The sequence below is a fragment of the Podarcis raffonei genome, chromosome 16 (genome assembly GCF_027172205.1).
Source record: "Podarcis raffonei isolate rPodRaf1 chromosome 16, rPodRaf1.pri, whole genome shotgun sequence".
Taxonomy (NCBI): domain Eukaryota; kingdom Metazoa; phylum Chordata; class Lepidosauria; order Squamata; family Lacertidae; genus Podarcis; species Podarcis raffonei.
Window position 1 is genome coordinate 21,285,807 of NC_070617.1, and position 10,376 is coordinate 21,296,182.

Consider the following 10,376-nt stretch of genomic DNA (forward strand, 5'->3'; position numbering starts at 1 on the left):
GAGTGGAACTAGCATTGGATGCAACTCATGGAGCGTAGCTGCTCAGTCTGCTTTCCATATGTGGATGGTCAACTTCAAGGCCCCTGGTGTTCTCTTTCCTTGTGGTTCCTTATCTTTGAACCAGATTGGACAAGATAGCCCTTCAAATGGAAGGCACCTTCAAACAGGACTGTCCCCTGTAGCGTAGGGCATGTGACCACGGTCTGTCTATCTATCTGTCTATCTACACACACACATGAGGGGCTGCCACTTCTGCTTGTGTGGCTCACCAACCCCTCCTACCTTCCACCCCTTTGTCAAACCCCAGACCTTTACACCTCACCCAAACTACCCATTTGCCCAATCATTGGTGACACAAGATACAGAGCATGGTGTCAGCCTTAGGTTTTTAAGTATATAGGAAGGGACAGATAGCTGGTGATGGTTACATTAAATGGAACTTGCCACATGCTTAGAAACACTGAAGGGCAGAACTTGCAAGCCACCAGTCATGTAACGAGCACCAGGCAGACCATAAAAATCTACATTGTGGGTCCAAGCAGGCAAGGAGGTGGGGGAAACATGGTTTGCCCAGCCCCTGAAAGACCACCAAAGGGGGCTGCATTTTACTTGTTGAGTCACACTCCCAAGCTCTATTACTGGTTTGCACTATGGAGATTCCTCTGTTCCAGACCTGAGCTCTGGCACCCAGAGAGCCAGTTTGGTGGAGTGGTAAGAGCAGGGGATCCCAAACTGTGGTCCACGGAGCACCAGTGGTCCATGAATTTCATCCAAGTGGTCCATGGTGTGTCTGTGAAAACACAACTGAAAACAGTGCAGCATCTATCACAGTACATTTGTTACAACAGGCAAGAAAAATAATACGTGATCTGCCAGGCCCTCAGCAATTTTCAAGTGGTCCATAAATGTCATAATAATTTTTTATAATTTTTATTATTTATACCCCACTCATCTGTCTGGGTTTCCCCAGCCACTCTGGGCACTACCAACAGAATATTAAAAACACAATAAAACATCAGACATTAAAAACTTCCCTAAACAGGACTGACTTCAGATGACTTCTAAAAGTCAGATAGTTGTTTATTTCCTTGACATCTGATGGGAGGGGATTCCACAGGACAGGAGCCACTACTGAGAAGGCCCTCTGTCTGGTTCCCTGTAACCTCACTTCTCGCAGGGAGGGAACCGCCAGAAGGCCCTCGGAGCTGGACCTCAGTGTCTGGGCTGAATGGTACGGGTGGAGACACTCCTTCAATCAAAAGATCTAATTGCACTTCTCTCTACTCCATCCTTTATCTGGGACCTCAATCAGTCAGCTACCATATATGAACATCACGTCCATTCTTCATTTAAGTTTCCATGGATTGCATGCAGCCATTTTTTGTGGCCATGCAGATTCCTGGGCAGCCAGTGTCAGGGATTGGCACAGGAAATGTGGCAGGAAACCAATCACACTAGTTCCAGCCTCCTTTGCTAGTTTGCATTTTGCTCTGATGCATTTCCCGCAACTTCCTGCTTTGATGTTGCCATCGTGGAAGGAAGCAGCTGCCTGCAAGCCACCTTCAATGGTCGCTGAATCGAGACTTCCGTTCCAGTTGAGGAAATCTGTCTTTCTGCAAAATAATCAATGGTGTTACATTGAAACTTACGTCCAGACACCTTCTTCCCTTTTAAAATCAGGTAGGGATGTGGGAGAAATTAGATTCAGTTTGCATGTGAAGGTAAATTTGTACTTTACGAAACAATATGCAAATTGAAGTGCAGCCATTCTTTGAAACCCATCCCTTGCTGAATTTTGAGGTGCAGCCAAGTCATGTGTACAAAAATGTATTTACTGGGGTAAAGTGTGCATTAAAATTACATCTATTAGTCAATATAACATTCAAAAATGGGACTTTAGGATGAAGAATGGGTAATTAATAATAATAATAATAAGCAAATTCGTTTGCAAAAATGTGTATTAGGCAAAATTGCACACTAACCTGTATGTTATGAGAAATTTTCACTAAAATGCAGGTGACTTTTTAAAAAGCAAAGTAATGTGGAAAATGAAACTTAGGACTGGAAAAATGAGGAACTAAGCAAAACGGATATTGATACATTTGCCCATCCTTACTCTCAGGTTGCCAACTGACCGGTGTATAGAATCATAGAATCATAGAGTTGGAAGAGACCACAAGGGCCATTGAGTCCAACCCCCTGCCAAGCAGGAAACACCATCAGAGCACTCCTGACATATGGTTGTCAAGCCTCTGCTTAAAGACCTCCAAAGAAGGAGACTCCACCACACTCCTTGGCAGCATGCCCTGCTCTGGTGTCCTTAACAGTAGCTTGGGGGACCATGTTGCCACCTGCTAATGTCTGCAGGTAGTGCTGTTAAAGGCAGGTCAGACTATTTCACCATCAAGTCCAGTACCTTGCAAGTCTAATCTGACTAGCAGCAGCTGCCCAAGGTCCACTCAGCTGCTACCTGGTCCTTTTGTAAACTGGAGGTGTCAGGTATTGACCCTGGGACCTTCTGCATGCAGAACATGGACATCACAACATACGAAGAGCCCACAGTGGCCAACTAGATGCCCCAATGGGAAAGCCTATCAACCTCTGGGGGGCCCAGCCTCCTAAAATATTTTAGGGGGGAGGAGTTGGCTCCTAGGTCTGACACTGGAAGGGGTACACAGCCATCACAGCTAGTTTGCATCAATAGCAAATTCTGCAATCGAGCTATGGACCCTTCCCAAAAGAACAGGGCCTATAAAAATAGAAAAAGAAAATCTGTCAGCCCCTCTCTGCTATCCTCCTCCTCCCAACGACCGACAAATCATGCGTCCCCCCTCCTCCCCGAGCTGGACACCCACACGGCCATGTACCCTGAGACATACACACATCCCGGGAGAGCATCGAGTGCGAGACATCCCAGCAGCGATACAGGCTGCGATACAAACCCAGGGACAATCCCTTCTCTCCCCCCCACCGCCTCCACTGCCCGATAGCCTCCCTGTTGTTGAGGCTTATCTACCAGGAGATACCAGCAGCCGGCAATGATTCCCCTTTTCTCTCCTTAACGCGTTGCAGCTTTTCACTTCCCCGCGTTACTTTGCCTCCCTCCCCCTTCCCCTTTGCACCAGCTCCGAGATGTTCCCAGCAAAACTGACAGCCTCGACACAGTCCTCTTGTTCCTCACTCTTCCTCTCCCTCCCCCACGCTGCACCATCATCTACCCTCCCTTCTTCTTTCTCTTCCTCCTCCTCCTCTCCCCCCCCCCAAAACACCCGCTCCTTTCTTCTTCCTCTTTATTTTATCTCGATTTGCCACAAATCTGTTCCTCCACAAAGCAGCTGCCATCTTTGTTCTTCCCCATTATCAGTGGCAGCACACAGCCCCGGCTGGGCTGGCTGGCAGACAATCACTGGCTAATAGACTGTCTGAGAGCTATTGTAGAGTGTGTCCAAGGCAGATCTATCACTGTGTCCTATCAGCCGTGCGGTTCTGACACCGAGGGAGCAAGGGACACACAGACACATGGCAAATCCCTCTTTGCTGAAATGCTCGTGGAGCGAGGGACTCTTTCGCCGCCGCCGCCTCCCCACCTTCCCCCCACCCTCCCAGCCAGCATCCCCATCAGCCCCATCTGTGGAACAGGAGGCAGGGGTGTTACCTACTGGTGCACAAAAATATGCTCGGGCGGGGGGGGGGCACAGGAGGTGGATGGTGAGGCTCAAGAAGCAAATTCAGGGTGGGATGGAAGGTGCAGAGTGGACAGAGCTTTTTCAGCCAGAAATCGCCAGAACTCAGTTCTGGCACCTCTCAGGTGGACACCATTGCCATTCTGAGTGAAACGAGGGAGGTGTTCATGGTGAGTCCAGAAACCTCTTATTCTAGAAAAAACAGCACTGGTGACAGATGCTTCCCGGCTTCCCTAAGTGGAAAGCTTTGCAGCATTTGGAACTTTTCAGTTTAGGGAAAAGATGAGTAAGAGGAGACGCATTAGGGGTTTATAGAATTACACATGCCATGGAGAAAGTTTTCTCTCCGCCTCTCCCTGGAACTCGTGGGCTTCCCATGAAGCTGAATGCTGGGGAGATAAAAGAAAGGACTTCTTCACAGAGCACATAGTTAAACTATGGAACTCAACCCCACAGGAGGCAGTAACAGTCACCGACCTTTAAAAGAGTTTTGGACAAATTCATTAGCTATCAATAGCTACTAGTCGGTAACAGCTTGTGAATCTCAGTTGCTGGAATCTGCAGGAGCAGGGAGCTCTTGTGCTCAGGTCCTTCTTGCAAGGTTTCCCACAGGGATCTAGTTGGTCACTGGTCAATGGATGCTTGACTAGGATGCTTGACTTGATGGGCCATTGGCCTGATCCAGCTGGCCCTTCTTATGTTCTTATGGGGCTCTATATAGTGGAAAGCTTTCCTGCACAAGCCCAAGCTACATGAGTTCTTGTTTGCACCCCATGCTGATCAGTTCTTGTGTTGTTATGCGACCCACCCTAGGACCTTTGGACGAAAGGCGGGGTATTCAATCTCAATAATCCATCCATCATATTTAGTTATTGATTTGTGCTGTTAGATCCAGGCGTACAGCACTCTCGGTATAGACAACCACAGAGAGGCTTACAAATTAGAATATAAAATACACTGTCAGACAACAGAATAAAAGCATTTTTTAAAAAAAAGATCTCAGAGCTTATTCTCTACCTCCAGGGTTGGGGATAGCATACATTGGAATACTAGTTGTTGGGAATTGCAAAAGAGGAGAGTGCTGTTTTGCTCTGGTTCTGCTTGTGAGCTTCCTATGGAAACCCGGTTTCACTGTGACAGCAAAGCCTTTGGTGTAATCCAACAGGGTTCCTCTTACATTCTTGAAACAATAGCAGCAGCAGCAACAACAATTTTATTATTTATATGCTGCCTGTCTGACTGGGTTTCCCAAGCTGCTCTGGGCGGCTCCCAACAAAATATTATAAACACAATAAAACATCAACCATTAAAAACTTCCCCGAACAGGGCTGCCTTCAGATGTCTTCTAGCAAGAGGAAACGTTCCCACAGAGTGCTCTTCAAAACGAAGACCTCCAGCCTCAAGAAGACCCGAAGGCCTGAAAGAAATGCATGTATAGTACCTGACAGAACTGGAGTGTTGATGATGACTGATGGATGTCCCGAGGCAGTGAGCTCCACAGAGAGGGGGCCATGAGCGAGAAAGCCTTCAACCATTGTCCCAAGGGGCTCTAGGATGCTGGTGCTTCCTCCAACAGTGGTACCCTAAGGAGGACCTCCTCCAGTGTTTCCAGGCACTAAGGTTACTTGGTCAAAGATGGACCTAGGAGTAACCCCAGATTGCACACTTGTTCTTTCAAGGAGAGCTCAACACCAGCCAGACCAGGGCATCTACTCACCTGCAAGACATGGGACCTATCTACCAACAGAGCTATTCAGGACTGATACGAACAGGGCTAATGACTGATGGGCAACGTCAAGGTCACATATTATCCCTATCATCATAATTCAATGAAAACTGGACCATTCAAATAGAGGATGCTTTCAAAAAGAGGACTGCCCTCTGGCAGCCCTTCACAAAGAGCACAGCTTCCCAAACTTGAGTCTCCAGCTGTTGTTGGACTACAATGCCCACCATCCCTAGCTACTAGGTCAGTGGTCAGGGATGATGGGAATGGTTGTCCAAAAGCAGCTGGAGACCCAAGTTTGGGAAACCCTACATAGATAAATGCCACGTAAAAGTGGGACACACGGTCATTCTCCCACCAAGAGCCTGAGTGGTGAAGCTTTGGGGTTGGATGATAGTCACAGCAGCACCATCTCTTGTGATTCCCAAGACTGTGTCTTGCCCCTTTGCCTTCAGTTCTATCACCACCACCCTCATATTCAGCCCCTCCCTCTGGTAGTCCTCCCTGCTCCCCGACAAGGCCATGCACTCCACTGGAAGTGGGGGCTGGAGAGAGCCAGCAGATTTGCTCCCCCCTCTGACATCTGTATGCCAGATCCTGATGGAATCAAGGGGTCAATGACTCCAAGCAATCTCAAGGGACACCACCCACCATAGCCTGCAGGATTGCTATGAGATTTCAGGAGAGCTGGCATGAGGACAACTCATGCCAGCAGGGCACAGAATAGTGCATTAAAAGAGGCACCCCCAAAATCATGATCAAGAGGCAAAATGGGGGAAATTATTGATTGGAGGAGGCACCCCCCCCAAAAAAAATGCCAGATCAGTTAAATGCATCAGACAGCAGGTCCTGGGGAAAGAATGGGGACCCTTTTTCAGTTTGAGGGCCATACTCTCTCTTTGGCAATCTCCCGGGGGCCGCATGGAAACAACAACTGATGTGACTGTTAACTTTGTATGGTACTCTGCAGTTGCCCATACTAAAAGCCAGTCTCTGTGCACATGGGCCTTTCCATCTCACAAACAGCCAAGCAAGACAAGGGCCCTGCAGGACTTGACATCTTTCCGCAGGGCCTGCAAGACAGAGCTGTTCCACCAGGCCTTTGGTCAGGGCGCAGCCTGACTCCCTCCTTTGGCAATCTTTACAAAACTTTAGTTTATGGTTGCCATCAATTTTGATTTTAATTAATTTTTATAATGTTTTTATAATGTTGCACTGTTTTAGTGTTGTTAGCCGCCCTGAGCCCGGCTTCGGCTGGGGAGGGCAGGATATAAATAAAATTTATTATTATTATTATATTATTCCAAGGAGACATTCCAGCCAGGACAATGCACTTGAGGAAGGCCTGTGAGAAGGGTGGGATGGGAAGAACAGGTGTGGCCTGTGAACGGTTCTGAGGGGCAAATAGAGAAGCCTGGAGGGTGCTGAGAGTGGTGAGGAGACCCCTATAGCCCCCCCCCCCGAGTAACAATTCACAGAGTGGGATTTACAATCAATCCCTCTTCTCGGGGAGCTCTAGGAATTGTAGCTGTAAGAGGAGAACAGGGGTCTCCCGACATCGGTCAGCACCCTTATCAGACCACAGTAGGATTCTTTGAGGGAAGCCATGTTTGTTTAAAGTGGCATGATACTGCTTTAAATGCAGAGTGCAGATGGGGCTTCACCCTTTCCATTTCTACACACACACACACACTGAGAGAGAGAGAGAGAGAGAGAGAGAGAGAGAGAGAGAGAGAGAGAGAGAGAGAGTCAGTCAGTCATCATTCTGTGGCCACGCTGAGCATGCTCAGTAAGTGCTTATTGAACTGTTTCCACACACACCACCCAGTTTCTCCCCTCCAAATATTCCCCCCCCCCAAGCCTGCAGATCCCCTCTCTTGGATGTTGGTGGTGCTGTTTTGGCTAGGGAAGGATGGACACTCTGAGAATGAGTTTTGTATGAGTGACCTGCCAACTGCTGTTGGACTCCGCCTCCCATCAGCCCCGGCCAGTGTGGCCAAAGGTCAGGGATGATGGGAGTTGTAGTCCCACAATGTCTGACCAGATGCGGGTTTCCCACCCTGGTTTCTAGGAGCACAGGAAGCTGCCTTATATGGAGATGGATGCATTGTTCCATTTAGCACAACATTGCCTACACTGACTGGCAGCACCTCTCCAGGGTTTCAGGCAAGGTCCATTCCCAGCCCTATCTGGAGATGCCAGGGATTGAACATGGGACCTTCTGCATATGGAGAAGATGAGCTATGGCTCTTACCTGTCTGGGATGGATACAATGACCTGTCTGGAGGGTCACCTGTCTGTGTGAAAGGGGAAAGAGCCCCAGGTGCAGAGCGGCAACAGTAGGAGAAGAACAAAGTGGAATCTTGCAAATAGGTAGCTGTTTTGCATTTGTTGTTTAGTCATTTAGTTGTGTCCGACTCTTCGTGACCCCATGGACCAGAGCACGCCATGAACTCCTATATTCCACTGCCTCCCACAGTTTGGTCAAACTCATGCTGGTAGCTTTGAGAACACTGTCCAACCATCTCGTCCTCTGTCGTCCCCTTCTCCTTGTGCCCTCCATCTTTCCCAACATCAGGGTCTTTTCCAGGGAGCCTTCTCTTCTCATGAGGTGGCCAAAGTACTGGAGCCTCAGCTTCAGGATCTGTCCTTCCAGTGAGCACTCAGGGCTGATTTCCTTAAGAATGGAGAGGTTTGATCTTCTTGCAGTCCATGGGACTCTCAAGAGTCTCCTCCAGCACCATAATTCAAAAGCATCAATTCTTCGGCGATCAGCTTTCTTTATGGTCCAGCTTTGCATACCCTCCACCATTTTTTCTGATGAAAATAGAGGTGTCCTTTTCTTCAACAACAACAACACCCCACCCATCTGACTGAGTTGCCCCAGCCACTCTGGGCAGCCTCCAACACATATAAAAACATAATAAAACATAAAACATTTTAAAACTTCCCAATTCAGAGCTGCCTTCAGATGGCTTGCGGGGTGCAGGGGTCGGATAACTCCATACCCTCCAACATTTCTCCGATGGAAATAGGGATGTCCTAAGGAAAAGCAGGACATTTTGGGATCAAATAAGAAACTGGGACAACTTCTGTAAATCTGGGACTGTCCCTGGAACATAGGGGCACTTGGAGGATCTGTGTTTGTTAAAGAAAGGTACGCTTGTGTTTGCATTAGTGGAAGTGCTCTGTGTACTTACTCATGTGCAACAGTATAATAAATGAAAGAAGCACGAAAGAAAACCAGGAGAGTGAACTGGAATGAGAGAGAGAGAAAGAGACCCCCGTTGCCCCCATCAATTAACACGAGCTTCCTAAGAACAGAAAGGCCTGGGCCCCTGATCATGCCCTCTTAAGACATCATCGCCCTAATCCATCCTGGCCTCTGACCTTTCCCATAATCCCTGCCTCCTCTTTGTACCGCCACTTCCCTTAAAGTCTTCATCACATGGCACACACACCTCTAATCAGGGCACACACAAGGCTCTCGGATGGGGCACGTATTCATGTGTGTGTGTGTATGTGTGTGTAGGTACACACAGAGCAAAGACGCATGGGGAGAACAGGGCCAAAGGTTATTGCAAATGCCTTTCCTCCGGTCCGTACTGAAATATTCTCAGGATCGGGACCTGTGCCACTCCGGTTCAAAGCCTCCCCGGTCCCCCCTCCCTCTTCTTCTCCTCCCCGCTTTCTCCCTCTCCCTCCCGCCCCTGCCTCTCTCCTCCTTCCCGCACACCCGTTCTCATTCTACCAGCGAGTACAAAGCAGTATTCTGGATTATCTCCATTTCCATATGGGGAGCTGTGTAAGCCAGTTCAATGCATGGCCGGTCATTTTGTTCACAAGTTTGCGGCAAGCGGGAGCGAAATCCATGGGGAAATTAACCATTCATCTCTCTGCACCTTGTGTGTGCAGGCACAGATCAGTAAACACAGGCTCTGGGCTTTAAAAAAAAAAAAATTAAGTGGGGGGGAACACCCCTCTCTCCTTTGCTTTTTCCATCACCTCCACTCCTCTGCTCAAGCGTTTTGCATTGTGTGTGCACAAAAATCAACGCCGGCCTTTGCAAGCTCTGTTTTTTGGAAATCCATCTCTGCTATTTCCATCCCACCCAAACTGATTTCCAAGTTCCTGTTTCATTGCTATCAGCCTTCCCCTTTGATGTGTGTTAGTTGCATATTTGTTACAGGCAGTGAGTGTGCAGCTGCAGTAAGCTCCACCTAGGAATCACGGCTAGGACAGTGTGCTCTGCAAACCTAATAATAATAATAATAATAATAATAATAGTAATAATAATAATATATTTATACCCCACCCATCTGGCTTTCCCCAGCCACTCTGGGCGGCTTCCAACAAAAGATTAAAAATGCATTAAAACATCAGTCATTAAAAACTTCCCTAAACAGGGCTGCCTTCGGATGTCTTCTAAACGTCAGATAGTTGTTTATTTCTTTGACATCTGATGGGAGAGCATTCCACAGGGTGGGTGCCACTACCAAGAAGGCCCTCTGCCTAGCAGCAGAAGCTAAAGGAAGAGATGGAGCTCAAAAGCAGGGGGAGGGAAAGATCCCATTAACGTCAACCCCCCAAAATGTGGGATCCTCTGAAAACGCATTCCAAACTTTTGGGTTTTGATGTATCAGTTGCTTAGTTGCTGCAAAACGTGGGAGTTTTCACTGCAAAACCAATTTTGGGGTTCATGGTTAATGTTAAGTATGAACCGTGTGTTTGATGTACCAATTACTCCATTTGTGGGGTGCTGCAAAACGTGGGGTTTTCGCTGCAAAAAAAACCCCCAAAAGAAACCAGCAACAACTGCAAAACCTTGGCACACGTTTGGAGCAGATTCCAAATTATAGGATTCGGAGTTCATTTGCCTGTAGGGAAACTCACTTTTCAGCCTGAAGGCTACCTTCCCTTCTGAGCAAGCTTTTGGGGGCCGCATACCAGGGTATCCTACAAGACCT

The 10,376-nt window shown here is 48.0% G+C and overlaps 1 long non-coding RNA gene across 1 annotated transcript in view; it reads right to left on the reverse strand.

The window, feature by feature from the left end:
• Positions 1-374: 374 nt before the first annotated feature.
• The window catches only part of LOC128404172 (uncharacterized), a 32,650-nt gene continuing 22,648 nt past the window's right edge, over positions 375-10,376 (reverse strand). The window contains exon 2 of the long non-coding RNA XR_008328075.1: positions 375-790. This is a non-coding gene — a long non-coding RNA (uncharacterized LOC128404172). The remainder of the gene's footprint in view (positions 791-10,376) is intronic.